The sequence below is a fragment of the Alosa alosa genome, chromosome 11 (assembly GCF_017589495.1).
Source record: "Alosa alosa isolate M-15738 ecotype Scorff River chromosome 11, AALO_Geno_1.1, whole genome shotgun sequence".
Classification (NCBI taxonomy): Eukaryota; Metazoa; Chordata; class Actinopteri; order Clupeiformes; family Clupeidae; genus Alosa; species Alosa alosa.
The window spans coordinates 24,102,171-24,123,767 of NC_063199.1; the positions used below are offsets into that span (position 1 = coordinate 24,102,171).

Below are 21,597 nucleotides of genomic sequence, written 5' to 3' on the forward strand. Positions count from 1 at the left end.
TCACTTTGAGAATTTAGTAAATCATAGTGAAAAATACTGGTACATAAGCCTCAGCTTGGCTCCTCTAAGATATCAATGGGAGCGTACAGTGTTCCGTGGTTTATGGCTTTAACCTCCCTTCACCTTTACTTATCATAACCGGAGGTGCCTACCACATGATGAAAAAATATATTTTAAGAGGGCAATCACACCAATCTTGCTACCTTGAATATCCAGTCAGTTTGTGAAGCTTGAAAATATAAATTCACTTCCCGTGTTCGCCTCTGCTTCTGCCTTGTTTCCATGGCAACACAGTGCAGATGAAGGACGGACTATTGGCTCTGAAGTCTCTCACTGAACTGATGATGTTCAAGGAAGTACACATACATAGACCGGCTCCTCGGAGAAAAGAAATGGTGCTGCCCAGTAGCCTCTACAACTCACTTTAGTTTCCTTCTGCTCTTAAAAGGAGAAGAGATGGTTGTTTACGCGAGTAAAGGTCTGCTGAGAATGCCACACTGAGAAGTCTAATCCAGATTGCTTGTCGTTATTCCCCTGGGCTTGCTCTTGTTGGCTGCTGGTCCCTGAGAACAGAGAGCTTTTTCAGTAATTGGAATTGGTTGGAGTCCATATCCATGTTTGTTAAAGGAATGTGCTCTAATTCTAAAATGAAAAACAGCTGCTAGTGTATTTATGTGCAGAAGTCTGAGGAACTGAGGGAGCCAAGTACAAAAGTGCACCACCTGACACCATCAAGTTACAAAAAAATGTACAAATAAACGTGTAGAAAAAGTTTTTTTTTCTTGTTGTTGTTGTTGTTGTTTATCCACCAACTTCATACCATACCTAGAAACTCAGTGTCATTGTCTTACATGTTGATGGTTTCACATTAGTCTCTATATTTTTCTTATGCTGGAACTTGGTTTTATTGGAGACTGAAAATGCATCAAAGTCAGGAGTCAGTCAGTTGTGAGGTTAAGCTACTTTATTTTGTTGTATTATTGTATATTCTTGGTGTAGATAATGGCTTTGAGCTGGCAGCCTCTTCTGTTTTCTTTCACAGTGAATCCCTTGTGTCAAGTGAATGTTCCTTTTTTTCTGGCTTTATTTTTTACACCATAACACACAATTATCATCTTTATACCAGATCAATACAATATGATCACATATCACCATTTTTGTTTCTTTTTAGATTTTCCTCAGAGCAGTGAAAACAGGGAAATGTGTACATGTTGTGCATTACAACTCAGGGCATCTCATCTAAGGCTGAATATTGTTATTCTGTGGCTCCTACAGTATATCTGTATAACGGTGATACTAAGAGAAGCTGGAATCAGTCCTGTGGAATTTCAGTCAGACATACAGTACTGTAGGATGCAGGTGATTGGCTGGGAGAAGCTTAGGGATAGACGACAAACAGTAGCCTAGCACACAAGTGCACTGTCCAATCAGTGTCTAGAGCTGTCTTCATTAGGAAGGTTTGCATAGCTTTAACTATATTAGTTAATGATATCACAATTATCTTCCACTGAGATGGATTAGGAATAACACCTTATTTATCTGAAATGTTCATTTAGTTGTGATGATGGTAGAAAGAAGTGTCCAAATACAATAATAAATACATAATAAAGGATAAATACAACAATAAATACACATGATGTTGACAGCATAATTTTCAATAATTTGCCACCATATCAACCTTTGGTATACCATTTATAATTAGTTCACTTGATTAGAGATGGCACTTGACATTTGACATTGATTAGAGGATGCTTGAAAAGACAGCAGTGCAAATTATAACTGACAAGCAGTTGAGCATGACTTCAAGCAGGGCATTTCCTGATCATAGGTGACAGATATTGGCCTTATTTTGTAACCCCCCCCAAACAAATTAACATCTCATGCTATTTTGATCTTCTTTTGGTTTGCATTAGGTTGGAAATAATCAACATTTTATTTTTGACAGGTCTGTGTACATTAATGATGAAATTGCATGCTATGTACAGTAGAAAGACCCTGATTTAAATAGCTAGAGAGGGCCCATTTCACCCAGCATTGCAAAAACAAGTTAATGCATTAAGTTGGAGTTTCAGTGTTATCTGGTGGCTTTATTTATAGAACTGATGTTTCAGTTTTTTCTCCAGGGTTCACCGCCTCACACAAGGAACCCAGTAGTCAGGGTTTTATTCTGGTTCATCGCTTCCACAGATAGATACTGAGATGTGGAGGTGTAACTTTTCCTTTGTTAGATATTAAATACAATACATCACCTCTCATCTGCAGGACAACATAATGAACAATGTCAACTCCACTCCTTTTAATTTGTAAAGGGTTTGTGTAAGCAAACTGAACTGCAAATGACTAAAGAAAGGTGTTGATGTCACTAATATCTTTTTCCATCCAACCCAGTTAACACATTAAAGTAACATGATGGAATTTCCTCTATCCGTTAGTTTTCAACATTCTGAGGACACCCGTGGTGCTAAAGGGGTATCCAATTTGTTTACAATCATCAAATAGGGTCATGCTACTTCCCACGACAACAACAACATTACAAAGAACAATATCAGGCATTCCAAATGTGTATCAGCAATGTCAAATGCTCCGTTCAGCTTTTTGTTAGTCAGTAGGGCTTCTTAACAGGTTTGAAACCATTATTCTAAGGCGAAAAAAAGCAAAACAAAATTGTGTTCTTTCAACATGCATATGAAAATATATGGCTTTAATAAACTGTTAAACTGTTTTGTTCACTGTGTGTGAGTGAAAATGAACGCCCTCAGCTGAAAGCATAACTCTAATAACATCTTAGCAAATGTGATTTGATGTGCTTTGTCTAAACAAATGTGGTTTGATGTGTTATGTAATTACATAGTTTTGTAAAAACTATGCCTTGAGGTGGTCGAACATTTAGGAAACATTTAGGTCTGTCTCAGCTGGCCATATACTGTACCTGTAGCCATCTCAGGTGCTCAAACTAAAAATCTGGGCATCCCTCTCACCGACGATATAAAATACCTTAATGTAACAGTATCTTTAGTTTATTTAATTAATTAAATGTCTCAAGTAGGTCTGAGACACATATGGCAATACCCCATAGCCATGATGAAGATGTGAATCAAGCTGCCAGAGCTCTGCATCACTATAGACTTGGGTGACTGACTGGCCAATGTTTCTGATGTCCAAATATAATTTGCATGCATGGACTGTTTGCCTTGTTGCTACTTCTGCTCAAATACACTAGCAGTTATCCCTATGGGACGGTTTGTTTATGTTACAGTGTGACATCTAGAGTTCAGGCTGAAATTGGAATTTAGGCAAACAAACAGCCCATGCTATGGACAGATTCTTAATAAATTGAATACACTCTTGTAGGTCCACATCATTGTGAGAACCTTTGAGTTGCTGCATATGTTGACAGCCATATATTAGAAAAAAAATATGTCTGCAGGATTAGTGCAACTCTCTTTGCAGTTTGGACATAGCCCTCTGTTGCGTGCATGCAAATGTGTCTTTTCAAATAATTATTATCTTTGTTAACTACAGGTTGAGTTCCTGGAGAACCTGTATCTTTGCTAAATGGATGATTGCATTTGTAGTTTATGACACAATTGTAAACACAAGCTCAATTCAAGCATTTTTAGTAAACAACATGAATTCTGCTCCATGTCTTGTCCAACTCTAGTAGTGTCAATCCATTCAATGCTACCTTCATTTTGGAAGGATTTACACATGATGTTAGAGTCTTTGTGTGCACAGTAGACATAAATCACATATATTACTGACAAATTCATCTGCGTCATGCTTCTGTTTCCTGGCTATTTTTGGTTCTGTCTGGTACGTGTCTGAGTTTTGCTTGAGGCTAATTGAACAACATGCAGTTCAGTGCCTGGCATGCTGCTGAACTGACTGGCAGCCCCATGGTGCTATCATACAAGGAGTACACATTGATATTCATAATATAATGCCACCTGTCTGTTATGTGAATGACACAGTATACCATTTGTAGGCTTTCGAAAAAGCCATTGTGTTATTGAAATAAATGCAGATACCAGATGTATGTGCCCTCACCCTCAGTCACGGCTACCTGGATTTTTTTTTTTTAAATCTTTTACATACGGTATACTATTACGGTCTCCATTATTTTCGTGAGCTAATTAAACACGGAAAGTGGACTGTCTTTTCCTTTCACGTCTTTATCTCAATGAACTAGTGTTAATTTACTCAAGATACATCGAACAGAACATGTCCTAAAGCAATATTCTGAACGATTGTAGTGATTAAAGACAAGCAGTTACTGAAGCAGTTACAGGCACATTATGGTGCACCGCTTAGGTGTCTTCCCCATCACTAGGTGGGCTACTTCCATCTTGTTTGCTAATATGTCCTCAGGCTAAATCTCTACAACACCACCATTAGTGGAGGACAGTTAATCATCTTTCAAATAACAGGGAATAGAAAGATATTTGCCAGAGCATGGCTGCCTTAAAAAAAAAAAAATTAAAAAAAAGCTCTAAGGGTTTTGCGTTTATGAGGGTTTTGGGGGCTAGCAAGAGAGCCCTCACTCTGCATTCATGGCTGGATTCTTCTCTAGATAATTGCCATGGTGAATGCTGAGGTTGATAAATGAGAGTCTATTGAGAGTCAGGTCAGCCCTCCACAATGGATGGACCTGCCTGTATTCTCATGAGTCGATCACACTGACTGACACCCCTTATCTTTCAGCAGTACAGATGAACCCTAAACCCCATCTCTCCTGTCAGGTCTTCAGCTGTTTGTTCATTAACTGCTTATCTTGAGGACACACCATTGAAAATGCATCAGAGTTCTGCTGTTTGAAGTTGATTATTTTCTATGTTAATTCCTATTTGTACAGCCTACAGCTTAAAAAATAATGTATCTCAGAATATTAGAATGTTTAATTTTGAGTTTGAGTACATTTCTATGCATACAACACATAACAAAGTGTACCTGTCCAAGACTGCTGACTTGACAGTTGTCCAGGAGATGATTATCCACCCTCCACAGGGAATGTAAGCCACAGAGGGGTGTCTAATTCAAATGGTCAGAATTTAAGTAATCATTTAACTAAAGTATTTTTTAAATTGTTTGTTATGACTGCATTGGTGTGTGTAAAGTGCTTTGTGTTGGACTTTGAGCATGAAAAATGCACAATATGAATAAATTCTTCTTACTTATTTACACACATGCTTATTTTCTAACTTCATTCATGGGATCTTGCCACTTCTTGTTTTCCCTCACATTAAGCTAGATACCCATTCAGAAATGTGTTAACACTACTGTATCTAGTTTTGCCCTTAACCTGTTACTATCAAATTCCTCCTTTTCCATGCCAAAGCAGCAAAAGAAAAATGTTGTTAAAGTTAGTAGGCATGACCTCTTTGTGTCTGAGTGTCTGTTACTGTATATACAGCTCACCGAAACATTTATTAAAAAATATATTATGTTGCATATTATAAAAAGATGTGGATGTCAGGGGAATATGTATTTAATTAATTGTTTGTCCATTCATTTAGATATGCACTTTTCAAGGACATATCGTTTTGCTTCCTCGCCTACAAGAATTTCATTGCTGTTAAGTATGTTGGTGTTTGATGTTGGTGGGCTGACAGTATCTGTGATTGAAATGGGGCTCACGTTGTCCTTAGTCAGCAGATAATGTGCATCTTTGCTCATCCATAGTTGAATGTCAAGGTTAGGGCAAGGACTCATATAAGCAGGGCTGTGGAGGCCCTGTATGTAGCAATGTAATTAAGTAGCTTCAAATGAAAGCAACCAGATACCATTCAATAAACCCGGTATACAAAGAGAAGGGTCAGCTGTGACATTTCTGCAGAGATGTCATTGAGTAGTTACTCCCACAGCAATGTCATGCTACCTCTTGACATTAAATTGCAAACATAGTCAGGGTCAAATTTGGAACTAGAACATTGTACCTGAAACATTTTATATTAATTTATGTTATGTTGAAAGCTATTTTTTTTTCTCCCAATGCCACACAACAGACCTGTGAAAGGTCTACCTGCTTAAAAGCCATTACTGCCATAGAAAAGACCTATGGACAGGCTCGGACTGGTAATCTGTACAACCGGGCAAAGGGCCGGTGGGCCGGTGACCTCCGGGATTTTTTTTTTTTTTTTTTTTTTTAGTTATTTATAAAATAGGCCTAGCCTATAAATGCAGTTGCATCCATTTGGCTTGGGGGGGGTGACAGGTCAATCATTTTGGCCTCTTCATGACAGGTTCAGTGTGTGTTACGATCGTGCCCCCCTGCCCCACCCCTCAAGTGGATTTGTCCAAGCAGCCGCTAGTTCAAGTGCATGGTAGCCTAGGCCAGGGGTTCCCAAACTTTTCCATGACAAGGCCCCCCAGGTTCTGGCCAAGGACCCCCTTGATGTGTTATTAAACCCATCGACAATACTACGGCAAATGTAAATATACATTAAGCTAATCCTAATAATTATTTTAGCCACAAGCACTTCGCGATGGAGCAAAAAAAATTGCATTTGGGGCTTTCTGCTATATGAGAGTTATCACTCTACTATTATTCCCAGTCATAATCATGGAAAATATAATGCTCAGATAATGTGAAAAATTATTATAATGGCATTGTATAACAACCCTCATAGTAATAGGTATATTTTACATTTTTCAAATGTATTTATTTGTTGCTTTTATTTTTCCTTCCAACTTGCTGAGGCCCCCCTGGCACCCCCTCGCGGCCCCCCACTTTGAAAACCACTGGCCTAGGCTGTATAAGTGCCCTCCGCTGGCTGGTGTTCACATTATTGCAGTTTAACCGTAAACAGCAATCAGAGGTCTAGTTTTATTCCATAAATATATTGTTTTTATAGACGTTAGTTGCACGCGCTACCAAGAGCTCATTTACTGCACCATGTAGGCTACTGTAGTGCGGTTCTGTCAACATAAAAAAAAACGGGTAGCCTACAATTTTCGCACAACTTGGTGGAAAAGTGTAGCACAGGTTAAAGAAAACCCATTCATTTTTGGAGCTGATCCTACTCAAAAGGAACTTCAAAGTATTTCCCATATAGTAGGCCTATCCTTTTAGCTCACAACGACAGTGAAGGTGAAACTTGGAAAGTGGTCTCTCCACTGAGTGTTACAGCACAATCAATCGCGAGTCGATGCAGGTAAAAAGTAGGCTATCAACTGGTAGGTTAGTAACGAAGGTATTGCAAAATGTCATGACGGCACACAAACTAGGGAAAAAACGTTTAGTATACACTTGTGGTGATAGCCTACAGTTAATGTGAATCACGGACTATAACCAAAGTAAAGGAGAAGATTTGCACCAAATAAAGGCTGTTTGTGTTTCTACAACATGTTGGCACAAAACGTAATTTCTGACGATGTTCATGTTCAGTAGCCTATATTTTTCATTCACAGTCAAGCAGTGACATGTAGTTTAATGCATGGGGTAACATGACGTGAGACAGACAGAAGATGAGCCTGTCTTTAGTAGCCTATCCCTGAATCCTGTCCCTCTCAATTTCAAATCACTTTAAAACGGTGTGATTAGCAACCAGAATTGTTTTTAAAAATCCCAGAGAGACACCCCCGGACCCCCGTGTTATTGTGATTATAATAACCTATAGGTCCAAATCTAAATGTTTGGGTTCAGTTTATGAAGTGTTGCTACAGCATAATTACTGTGTGTTATTTATTGGGGGGATTTTTTTTTTTGGGGGGGGGGGTCGTCTGTCCAGTGGTGGGCCGGTCCAGGAGAAAATTGCCAGGGCCGAATTTTGCTCCCAGTCCGAGCCTGCCTATGGACATCCGGTTGATTTGTGAATGGAATAGGTGCACGGTAGGCTCTTTGCTCTGTAGTTATTAAATGCTAAATGGCTAGGTGCTGCCCTTCAGCCCAGGGGCCGTATTCACAAAGAATTTTAAGGCTAAAAGTAGCTCCTAAGTGGCGAATTTAGGAGCAACTCCTAAAAATAATGGGCGTGTCACTCCTAACTTTAGGACTCCTAATTTTTTTCACTAAAAGTAATTCACGAAGCATTTTAGACCTAAAAGTAGCACCTAAGTCTGGGACAGCTTAAAAGAAGTCAAGAGGACTCCTAACTCACTAAGACCTATTCACAAACAGCTTTTTGTGGCATTTCACATTGTGATGTTTTGAAATGGGTATGCGGCAACAGGAGCGAGGGAACAATTTTGCATTGTAGGCATAAAAGGGATGCTATAACGCCACCAACAACAACCACAACTACTCATTGTCAACATGTAAATTAAATGTAATGTTTGATTGTGAATCAAATTAAAATGTTCTCCTCTTTGCAAACATAGGCATATGGTGACAGATTAATTTAATAATGTTGCAAAGATAGCCTAGCCTACTGCATCAATCCGTAGGCCTATGTTTCATTAGGCTACTAGGCTATTTGTTTTGCCTTACTCTTTATTCAGAGAGTAAGGCAAAGGCCTTTTTATTCAGTTATTCATCATCTTCCGTCCTTCGCACTACTTGTGTAGCGCATGCATTCTCGGACCTGTCACCTGTCACTCATCATCGTAAGGGAGGTGTTTGGAATCATTCAAGCTCGTGCATGAGTAATGACGTCATCCATAGCAACGAAGACTTACTCTTAGTTTAGGAGTTGTCATTTTTCCTTACTAAGAGTAGGTCTGAAAGGCTTTGTGAATAACTTTTAAGAGAAAACTCCTAGCTAAAATCTTTTAGTGCGATTTAGGAGTACTCCTAGTGGTAAGATAAAAGGCTTTGTGAATACGGCCCCTGGACTCCAAATTACATTTTTTACCTTACATACACCCCCGAGTGAACCTCGTCTACAGCTTTTGTGAAATATCAAAAGCCTCAAAGTGTGTTTTTTTAAAAGTAGTAACTAAAATGTGGAAATTAAATTTGGCAAAGTCTGATTAATTACCTTTGCTGTCAACAAATCAGTAATTGATTAGCCTAATTGTTGCTCCTCTAATTAAAGTGGATGTGCATGTGTCCCCTGATGTTGTAGTGTTGGTCCATTAAAAGTGCTGTTTCCTGATTAGAGATGTAACTAATGCTTTGAGCCTGAAGATAAGCTGCAGATTTTGGCCGTTCAGTCTCCTAGGCTTGATGAGGCTCTGTTTAATTAGTGAGATTGTTTCGTGCCTTAAAATTAAACAATTTTACTTTTTTTTTAACAGCCTTTATTTTCAATTGGATTTCTCCGGTCATGAGAAAAAGGGTGGAGGGCATTTTACTTTTGCTGCATTTAATCACAATATGTCTGCCAAGGAATTTGGTTTGGAGTATGTCAGTTGATATGCTTTTGTTCTGTGGTAGGTCATAGTCAACAGCTATCCAATATCCGATGCACTGCCATTCAGTCAAACTTTCATGGTTGATAATTTAAAAGTCTCTCACACACACACACACACACACACACACACACACACACACACACGCCAAACAGAATTTCAGGCCACTTTTTACACTTTGCAGCATCAGTTCATGCTACATGGCACAATTTCAGATGGCAGAGTTTGTGTGGCACAGCGGGTATCTGTGTATGACATATTTGACATGTGTCTGATGTTCAAAGGCATATGAGAAATGTTTCCATCTATGTTTAAAAGTATTGTACATGTATTTATTCATTTGTAATCCTGTATCCAACCTACCCGAAATAGTAAGGGTGCACATTGTACTTGACAACAAAGTGTTACCCCCATTTTCAAGGCAAAGTGTGAGGTTATACTGTATGTCATGGCATAAGTTTGACTAAGTTTGCCCAAAGTAACTTTCTGGGTTTACAATTTGCAGCTCACAAGCTTTAATGTGTCTACACCTAGTGCTTGATTTGTTGGCACAAGCCATGTACATACTGTACAGTATGTGGTGATGCAAAAAGTACAGTGACAGAGCTAAATCAGATTGTTTGACTAGGTGTATGTTTAAATGCAATAGTTAACCAAATGTGTGACTGTCTTTTGGAGAATTGCATAGTTTTTATTGAACACCACTCTCACCACTCCCTTCTAAATTTGCTGTTTGTTTTCTTTATGACGTGTGACGACTGAAGAAACATTTTCAGTCAAACAACAAATTTCTGTTTTCACTCCCATTTTTCATGAGCTGACATAAAAGTCAAATCAAGTCAAGTTGATTTCAAGTCAAGTTGATTTCAAGTTAATTTATATAGTGCATTTCATACACAGATGTACTTTACATAAACAAAAGCAAACATATATAACATTTCTTTAATGCATAAAAAAGGCTTAGCTCCCTCAAATTATGTTCACAAATGTGTTTAAATCTGTGTCAGTGAGCAAGAAATATAAAGAAATGCTGGTTCAAAATGCACAATTATTGCACAAATGTAAGGCCACAATAAAATGTGCAGTTTTATTGCACAGCAAGTTTTGAGGGAGTATGCAACTGCAATGCTGACTGCAGGAACACCCACCATAGTTGTTGTTGCCCATTAAGTTCCGAATGTGAAAGCGATGAGATGCTCACTAACACTGATTTTTCCAAATTTGTCAACAAATAAATCCTTTTCTCCATAGAAGTTCTAGACATTTCGCTTCAACTCATGAAGACATCTTTTTGTTCAGTAGATCTAGAAACAATGATAAGTGTTGGAGACACACCAGTTCTCTGTGTGGTCTTAGAAGTGTGTATTCTGGGAATTTTGCTTTCAGGTGTCAGGTGGCCAGAAAGGAAGGGAATTCTGTTGAAATCATGTTTGTCGAGCCTGTCACATGAAAGATGGGGGATGGTGCGTAGGTATGAGCCTTGAAGAGCCGGTCATTCATGTGCAAAGAGAGATAGCCTGATCTTACCAAGGGCAGCACGCTATCTGACAGTAACAGCAGGTACTTCAAATCACATGACACTCTAAAACGTGAAAAAAATACATGTAATACTACTTTCAATGCAACTTGTCATTAGCCTGATTGTTTACCAGGTATATACCAAGTATTGGTCTGATCACGTTTCCCTTCCTTCAGGCCAGTATGTAGGTAGAATGTATAATTTTCTTTCGCAGCGTTCTGCCAAGAAGACCAGGTGTGGCATTGTCTCTCAATTGTCATGTATCCAGAGCGCGTCTGGAAAGATGCCCAACCCATGCCACTCTGCCCGGTCGTTTGAGCTCTCGCTGCCTGGCATTGTTTGAGTAATCCTCCTCTCAGCGCCACCCTCCAAAGTGAAAGGGATTAGTGACTTTTGTACACGCTATCAGAGGGGGGAGCACCAACAGTCGTCCTGTCAGCGTGATGGAGTCTCAAGAATAATTACTCCAAGACTGATAGATGACCATAGCACCAGATGAATAGAGTAATTCTCATATCCAGATGAATGACAAAGTGCCAGTTGCGATAGTGATGAGAATGACGGAATTAAATCCGCTGCGCTCCCTCTCACTAGATACTTCTGCTTCACTGAAAGAAGGAATCTTGCCAGCTTGGAGTCAGCCATCTTGCATTCAAGTCCGCAATTTGACTTGCTTTGATTTCACTCCTCTGAAAGCACATTTTCTCTGTGCAACGCTTATCCACAACAAGTATGGCAGGAGGAGAGAAGTAAAGACCTCGTGTAAGAAGATAAGCTGCATTGCTCTTAGCTCACCACTGTCATCCTCCTTAGTCCATACATCATAATGAAGTCAATTAGCTCTTCATTTATTTAGTATTTACAGAATTAACCTCTGCCTTGCTATCACTTTAACCATTTTACATTAGCCATAAATCAAGTGTTTTCAAGTATGGGCAGATATGACTTGGGAAGCACATACAGTCACACTCTACCTCATACATAATCGGGTTGTTATCTCTCCAGAATAATTCACATCAGCATTGTGTTTGAATCAATAGTGCATAGCAATATGTTGTTGTTGCATCATTCATAAGTACAACCTCCAGGCAGGTGTTCTAGGATAGTCATTACATCTGACCTCAAGGGGTGGAGGACTCCTTGCTGTGAGAGACCATAATTGGGCCAAATTTACAAACAGGCTGTGCCTGTCAGGAAATCAATAAGTTGTAATTGGTTATTGCTAATTATTTACTGTAATGGCTCATGGTTTTTTATTATGTCACATTAGCACTATGAATCTGCAGTGACCTTGGTCTGGTCATGGATCACATTTTGTGTGTGTGTGTGTGTGTGTGTGTGTGTGTGTGTGTGTGTGTGAGAGAGAGAGAGAGAGAGAGAAAGAAAGAGAGAGAGAGTACACAATATGTTACTGATGTTACTGTGGTAAATAATGACTTCACCATTTAAACATGTGTTTTTGCAAATTAATGTTAGTGTTTGATGCTTTGACAAACCTAACAAGTACAGTGACTTTCCAACACAAATACGTCAAATCTGTAGGATCTCAGAGAGTGTGCCACACACCTGATTCATCTTGTCAAAATGGCTAAGCCAGTCATGTCGTTAAAATGGCTAAGCCAGTCATGTCAGTAAAGTATTTAGTGTTGCAAATAATTTATTAAAAGTGCTCTAAGCCATGTTTGGTAATATCACTTCTGTTGACATTCAAACAAAACAGAGAGCAAGCTCGCCCCTCCCTCCCATTCAACTGAAACTCTTGCATCTTGTCGGTGATTGGCTGGAACAGTTTGTTATGTTTCGTGGTTCAGGCTGGACTAGAGGTCTGCGCAGGACTGATTTTTCAGTCCCGCGCCCGCCCACTCCTGCAATATTCAGTCCCGCTCCCGCCCGCTCCCGCATTAATGTGTCATTTTTAGTCCCGCTCCCGCCAGCATCTGTAACATGATGTCCCGCTCCCTCCCGCTAAAGCCCGCAAGCAGGAGGAATAGCCTACTCAGCTTTTCTTTCTGTCTCACGAAAGGAGCACACACACCTGAGAAAGAATCCAGATGTCAGTTTCTTGGTTCTGAATGTAGGCTAACAACTGAAGTAGGCCTAGTCTGGTGCCCTCTTCCTCTGTAATGCTTTCGATTTCGAGTTTTGACAATGAGCAGCTGGAACAAATTGAACCCACGTAAATGACAATAAAGGCTATAGGCCTACTATCTGTTAGTTATGCTTAAACCCCGTTTTTTAATGCTGCCTAACAGAACATCCAGCTGAACTATAGTTATGAACACTACTTTAATCATTTCCATATTTAATTTTACAGTGTATTCAGGGGACAGGCAGTTAGCGGATGGTAAGGTGATGTTTGCTGTATGTTTTAGTTGAGAAACTGCGTAACATTGCTTAGAGCACCTTTAATAATGCATCCATCATTTATAATAATTATTGTTAGTTATTATTATTAATTATAATAATAATGTGTATAGTTATTGCTCTATTTTACTTTGGACAAAAGCGTCTGGCAAGTACTATAACCAAAGATCCTTGATTACTAGCTCCACTTTAACCATCTCCCATACCCATACCAATGACCACAACCATAACCAAACCCATACCCATAACCACAACCACAACCATACCCATAACCACACCCACAACCACAACCACAACCACAACCACACCCATACCCATACCCATACCCATAACCATAACCACAACCACAACCATACCCATACCCATAACCACAACCATAACCAAACCCATACCCATGACCACAACCATAAACATAACCATACGCATGACCACAACTATACCCATACCCATGGCCACAACGATAAACATAACCATACCCATGACCACAACCATAAACATAACCCTACCCATACCCAAAACCATAACCATAACCATAACCATAACCATACCTATACCCATCACCATAAAAATAACCATTCCCATTCCCACACCCATACCCATACCCATAACCATAACAAGTGCAACACACTGTATGTACCAAACTGTAGCCTGTGCAAATTGGTGTGGCCAGAAAGGACAGACAATATTCATCTCTCATTTTTACAATAGATTATTGGTTATGAAATCTTAACTCTTAACACAGATCAGGATTGATTGACGTGCATGCCTGTCCTCAGTGACATGCTAATTCTTGATGGTATTATCCCCCCATAAATTTAGTTTGTTTGAACACTGTACAACACATTTTGTTTTGCTTACATACAAAGTATTGTTTACACTTATTTTGAGAGTACAACATTTATTCACTTGTCTCAAGTATGTCTCAAACATGACCACAAGTGTTTTCACTAGTGTGGGTAGACACTGTCTGTCTTTGGGAAATTATATTTAACAACACGTTGGCATAGCTTAGAAGCGCTACACATAGAGGACTGAAAATTAACAAGGTGTCTGAGATGAAAAGAGCAACATTATTCGTCCATGTGGTTCATGCTGTCTGTCTGTGCGTAATAGCTGGATGAAGTGCTAAGAAGGTTGTTGCCTGTAAGAATGAGCCAGGCACTGCACAAACTAACAGCAGGGCAGTCAGCTGAAATCACAGTGTGGAAGTACCGCCTCATCTGGCATAGAAAATGGTGGCTGTAGTGTTGTTGATAGACTAAACACAATTATTTTCAGCAAGGCTATTGAATGCTCATTACTCTCACACACTCTGACATCTGCTCTCACTGTACTCCATAAAGCCTGCCTCCATTTTTGAAGCAAACCCATTGTTCAGCCATTTCACATTTCAACCAGACCACGACTGTCCTTAAATATTTCATCTGCAAATGTCATTCTTCATTAAAAAGTATTTCCAGTTCAAATGAATGAGCTCTCTTTTTTGTTGTATGCCAAAACATGCTGTTGTACTAATACAGCCATGCCAAAACATTTTTAGCATTTGGTACTTTTCAACCAATATTGTGGGTCAAGGCTGCAATACAAATGCGGGAAAATTAATTTCACTGATCTCCAATGTGTTCTAAATAAGTATGAAGGAGTATTACGGCCACACATGAAGAAAAAAAATACTTTTGCCATGACGAAATTAAACTCGACATGTCGAGTCAACATGTCGAGATTAAACTTGAAATTTCGGGAATAAAGTTGAAATATCAGGTCGACTTTAATTTCGACATTCCGTCTTTATTCTTGACATTCAAAACTAGTTAGTATAGTTGTTGCTAAACCTGATTCTGAAGTAGGCTACAATTTCACCAAATCATCTATGCTACACAAGGCATTTTGTTGAGTCGTCGGCCAACTGATTGAGTATGAGACTGACTGTCCGATTCAGTAGCTGGTACTTTGGAGCGGTCGTTCTCTCTCCACCCTAACTTTGATGGACATGTCAAGATGAAATGTTGAGATTAAAGTCAATATGATATGTCAACTTTATTCTCGAAATGTCAAGTTTAATGTCGACACGTCAAAATTAAAGTTAACATGATATTTCAACTTTATTCTCAAAATTTCGAGTTTAATGTTGTCATGGCAAAAATATTTGTTTTTTATGTGTGGCCCTAATACTCTGTCGTAAACAAGCTACTTCACAAAATGTCTATAATTGTGGAACAGCTATGCAACAATACAATGACTGGACTAGTTGTTTGAATGTACTTCAGGATTATGTTCTCCTTATACTATAATCATAACAAGGTTATAGCATTTTCTCGATCTTTTTGCTGTTGAGCATCACTAGGTTTTTCCAGCCTTCTCCTCAGTGGATAATGTGTAGGGCTATTTTATTCAAACTCGCATACTTGAATACTTACCACACAAATGGGTCAAAGAACTTCAGTACTTTTATCCAGAACATTTACATGACTGTTTTGCATGTCATTAAATAACTTTTTGACATGACAAAAGTTCAAAAGTTGTCAATTGTTTTGAATAAGCACTTTCTATCAAAGTTTTTGTTGCATTTTTAGGGTTTGGTAATTTAGCTACTGTGAAACTATACTCAGCCGACAGGAGCAGTCTATGTGAAATTGATCTCGTATTTTAGAAATGTTTAAAGAATTTAGAATGTATTACACAAGGTGTCTTGTTGTCAAGCTATCATATGCTCTGCATTCAAACATCCTTGTACATGGATTGGCCACCTCCATCACCTCCAAAGAACTGCTGCTACAAAGTCATTGCCACTAATAATATCACAAACTCTCTTGAGTAGTCGTTGCCATAGTTTAGTGGGTGGAGATCTAACACACGAGAGATCAGCCATCTGTTGTCTTGAACATCCCACATTATGATATGACACTTCACTTGCAGGCAGAGCTATATTTATCTAAGAATCTGTTCATTTTCATCACCATCAGAAGCAGAACAACTTGCTTAGGCGTGCTCAGTCAAAAACATGGGAATTCCATGTTTTAAAGCTGAAAGCTTTTGGGCCCCCATTGTCTACTTCAAGGCAGTGGTTGACTATCACCGTTGACTTCAAGGCACCTAATCCTAACCTTAACCGTAACCCTAACCCTAACCCTAACCTTAAAGGTTGTATCAGGGATTGCAGGCCCAAAAAAGGCCCAAACATAAATGATCACATTCATCTAATCTTTCCTAACGATCCGCTAGCTGCCCGCCCCATAAGCAGGCCGTCAAAAAAACGTGTCTCTGTAAGCAGCCTAGGCTCTGAGATCTGCACACAAAAACATTTGCTACCAACAAGTGTTGCCAACCACCTTAAAGGCAAAATAAAGTGTTCCAACCAATAACTGACGAGATGTGCGTTCAGGAGAGTTTCAATTGTACGGGAGGGAGGGGGAGGGAGTAGCGAACTAGCTCTCTGTTTTGTTTGAACGTCAACAGAAGTGACGTTACCCTGGCACCACTGGAATTTATATCCTGGTCATGTACATTTGCAAATTAATGGTTGTCAAGACAATGAGTCTGTCTATGAGTATTGTTGCTTGTTTGCCACCATATCAATGTTTACACTTGAAGTTGTGCATGTCTGCTGTCGTGATTTGAACTGTGATGGGCTAATGTCAGTCCAATCCAAAATATTCAGTTATTTCACAATAGCAATTTGATGTTTTCATAGCAAACATTACAGTCTGTTGCATTTGAACCATTAAAAGTCACAAATGAAATGTGCTTGTCATCACAGTGCACGCCAGAATTTCGATTGGTGCTATTAGCTCAGAGGACACAATTTCAGTGACACACCCTGAAATCTGGAGTTTCACTTGTGCCAAACAGACATTGTGGCACTCTGGCGTACGATGAGCACATAAATGCACATAGCAAGTAAGCATAACCTTTGACCTTCAGCATAGTGCTGCTGTTGTGAGTTTGGTGTGCCAATGCAAGGGTCACCCCTTTGCTTTCAAATTGGGTTCAAAGTGTTCAAAGGCATACTTTCAAGTTCAAATGTGTGCAGGAGAGTTTGTAGTAATTGCTGCCAACATCAAGTAAAATCTGTAAGCCTTCAAATACACTAAATGTGTATTTTGGGACACTGAAAAGTAAACGTTTGAAATGAATAACAATGAATTACATGTTAATTAATATGTAATTCATGTATGAAAAGCAACTCTGATCAGAAAAAGATCTGATGCTAACCCACTTCCTCTCTCCTGTATTGCAGAGGGATCCTGAGGAAGTGGTGAGGGGAATGTGAGAATGTGGCCGGAGGAGAGAAGGTGCCAGTCTCACTCTCATCTACTCACTCCCTCTCTGTGAGCAGGTCCCTGTTCCAAACCACAGGCAAGCGCTAACTGTCTGTAAGTATTACACACACACACAAACAGAGTTTGTTTTTTTCTTTCTTTTTTGCTGGCTTCTGTTTTTTATAAACAGAGTGACTATTTGCACCCCACGTACAATTAGCCTTGGCCACACAGCTGGGTCGCACCCTGTATGATGTGTGACAAAAAAATGCATTGCACATGAACAAAAAACATGGCATTTGTTTTTTCGTCAGCAGAAAGACAAGAATTCAGAAAGGTTTCGGCACTAATATCTGTTTTGATGAATTTTCTGGTGTAAAAGTTGTATTTTATTTTCATAAGATTTGTTCAGTGAATACATACAACCGTCAGTTTGTTGGTTAGCAGCAATCTCGTCCTGGTTTCGATTCCTGTGAGAAGTGTTTTGGCCTGAGCGGTTGAGAAAAGTAGCTTTTGTATAATGTTTTCCAAAAGAATGAATGAGTAACATTGTAATAAAGGTCCCATCAAAAAAGTGGGTCCCAATTATTGATCTTTTTGGCATGACATATTGAAAGTGTTCATGAAGTACTTTATGCCTTCATGCTTACGTGCTTAGACACTACTGTGCCCTGGCCTGGGTTATAAGCTGATGTCCAACACCAAAGATTTATTGCAGACATATTATTTTGTTAAAGGTACATGCACCTTATTCAAGCATGGGGTTGATAGACTATGTTCTAGAGATTAGATAATGTGGTGGTATCTTTGGTCACACTTAGCCACAGTGTTTATCAGGGATTGCTATCACAGAATGCAGTGAGCTGTAATAGAATTCCTCTTTGGTTGTGTGTGGAGTCTGGCCTATTTTCATGGGTTACACAGTAACTTTGTGAAAGGTCTAGATTAGCTGACCCTGTCGACAAGGTATTTTTGATAGTGTATTGATAGTGTGTGTCTGTGTGTGTGTGTGTGTGTGTGTGTGTGTGTGTGTGTGTGTGTGTGTGTGTGTGTGTGTTGTTGTTGTTGTTGTTCTTGTCGTTCTAGTGCTGAATTTGCTTAGCTGAACAGTTATCTGTTAAAAGAGTTCCCAAATTGCAAGGGGCCTTGTATTATCTACACGAAAATGACAATCTAATTTTTGCTTCCTTCCCTTAATAAATATTGTCAATAGTTAAAGGAAGAATTCAGAATTAACACAACAGCACCAGCCTACATGTAAGAAAATGTGGAATGACAAGCAGATATATATGGTCTGCTGCCTCCTTTCAAGTGCATCCAAAGCAGCCCGTTTTTCATCCAGCTCTGAGGTTTACACATACAGAATTCATCGTGCCCACTAGAACTATTTGGAGGAACTATGTCCATAACTCAGTGCTACTGTGCTGAGGAGGAGACCTGTGCACTGAACACAGACAGAAATCAGCACAAAATGGCAGTAGTCACAGCCCAGACCAGCAGTGTAGGGGATATGCAAGTGGGTATTGTTAATTACTTTAAATGTGCCGGAGCCTGTGTTAATATTGATGAAAACCCAGACAGCGAGGGGAGCATCATGATGCCCTCAGACATTTTTAATGCGGTCATGAACTCTAACATATAGTTACTGAGGGAATTTAAAGCCAAGCTGGTGTTGATTACATTAAAAGCTTTTGCGGTGATTGCTATGAAGAGAATTGAAAACCCCAGTGTGAAACCTTAAAATATATTCAAGGTAAGAGATTTCTCACAAACATTATCTTGCTACCAGACGTGAAAAAGACAGATTTTGTTTGTTTATTCTGAGTTACATGCAGCATCTGTGAATTTTTGTTTGTTTAAATTGTAGATATTCTACTAGATGACAAAAAAAAAAAACATCTGTCTAGACAGTGCCTGCATTATTCTTTAATGTGTGCAATGCATGTAATGGATTTTAAATAGCCCCCCATGTGGACTGAACTCTGGGACTTCATTAATATGAAACGCTTTTGGTGATCATTACATTGACAAAAGTGTGGATGTGGATTAAAGATTTGCATTAAACCTTCAGATGTGCCAATCAAAGGTTTAACATGCATTGATTAATTAATTATAATGCAAGTAATCAATTATTGTATATTCCAATGCTCTTTGACCAGGCTGTGTTTGTGAATGTATTTATTTAGAGTGTGTCCAAAGAGGAAAGTGCCCCCACAGGGCTTTGTCATTCATGTCCCATTAACAATAGTGTCCTTTTTATGTACAGTTTGCCTATGATGAGAGAGACAAAAATTTTAAACTGTTTAATGATGTGGACATAGCCTCAAATGAGTTTAAGCATGACTATGGAAGTTGCCTGTTCAGCTGCGTAATAATTGATGACCTTGCTGTTTTCCCAGAGAAGTGGTTGGGCTCTTCTCTACACTGACCACAGGGAACTGTATTGATGTGACCATGCTTTCATTTTTCAATGGGATTTTATGACTGACTTCATCTCATGACAATCTTGACTGGTTTTGCAGCATTAAGAGAGAGAGAGAGAGAGAGATGTGTTGCCTTGTCAGCATTTGTAAGAATTTGTTTTTGATGAAGCCTTTAAAACCTTCTGAGGCATGTGATTTTAACATAGTTTGGAACACACAGAGTAGACATCCATGTAACTTCTAAAAAATAATGCCCTACAGAAACACACACACACACACACACACACACACACACACACACACACACACACACACACACACACAAACACACACAATAAACAAAACACCTGGATCTGGTTGATCAGGTACTCATTAGCATTGCAGAAGCACCTTTCTTTGACATTGCATTTTGTGCAAATCATGATGGGTCATCTTAAAACAAAAGAAGGTAACAGTATATTTAGGATATGTTTATTATTGGTTTGGCTGATGTTTGTTGATTTACATATTTTACTCCGTGGAGTCTACTGTTGTTATTTCTTTGTGTATCATTCCTTGTATGGCATGAGAAGCCATGACACGAGGCTTTCATTAAACAGGACCCTGCACACATTTTCGACAGCTCAACACAATGTTCAAAGGCAATGGAAAGAAATGTGTGATAGCCTGCCAATAAGCTGCGGAAAGATTCTGTGTTCTACTTCTAGGTGATGCATGTGGAATTGGAAATAATTAGACATTTGGAAAAAGGCTATGTTACTCGCTTGAAGAAACAAATATTTATATTATTATCTGAAATGGAAACAATATAATGTCATACTATATTGAAATTACTGTAACTATTGCGTCTTTTGTGGTCTTTCAATATTGAACATTTTGTAGGTGACATTGATAATTTCCAAAACTCACTTCTTTTTCTACATTAGGAATTGGATTAGGGTTTGCTGTTCATTTAGACAGGCAAACATTTCTCTTCTCTGTATAATTTACATGTTATCTCATAAGAGTTAATATAATTACTATTTCTCAAGTACTCCCACTCAGAGTGAGTGTCCGTAAGGAGATGGCCACCTTCTCTTGTGCCTAAGAGTGTCTTCAGTTGAGTCGGATTATAAAAGGAGGCATACTTTCAAATGGATGCAAGAATTCATAAGCTAACGTATAATCGGTTGTGAAACCATTCTGTGAGAGGGGTCATCAAATGCTACCTAAAAGCTATTAGTGCAACAGGTTCAAACATTGTCTCAATTTTTTTTATTTGTTGTGGTTAATTGTATGGGCACTGATTAAAATGATGCCCTCTTGGTATTGTCCACTGTTTGATACGGGTTGATACTTTTGCAAGGTGGCAGGGATACTTCCTTGTATTGTCTTTTACTGAAATAACACTCAAAGCTACATTAGGGCCTTGACAGTCGCCTTGAGACATCCAAGCATGCCAAAAGCACAACCTTATCTGCCAGTGAAGATAACTGAAGGCACTGCATAGACAGCACAAACACTGCATCCATCCATCCATACATCCATACTGTACATACATACATACATGCATACATACACTGCATCCACACAGGCAGTCTGTTCTGTTGGTGGCTAAATTGCTTGTGTGTGAGGGTCTAAGCAAAAGCAGAACATTGCAGTGTGTACTACTCCCTTGTGGAGGCATAACTCAACAGCCCACTTTCACAGACTGCTTCTCATAACTCCAGGTGAAGTGATGTGGTGCATGTTGTGGAACCTTTTA

At 39.1% G+C, this 21,597-nt stretch overlaps 1 protein-coding gene across 1 annotated transcript in view; it reads left to right on the plus strand.

Annotated features, from left to right (window-relative positions):
- lingo1a (leucine rich repeat and Ig domain containing 1a) overlaps window positions 1–21,597 on the plus strand; it is a 71,088-nt gene that overhangs the window by 16,116 nt on the left and 33,375 nt on the right. Inside the window, exon 2 of the mRNA XM_048257863.1 lies at window positions 17,409–17,544. The gene's annotated coding sequence lies outside the window, so the exon portion shown is untranslated. The remainder of the gene's footprint in view (window positions 1–17,408; window positions 17,545–21,597) is intronic.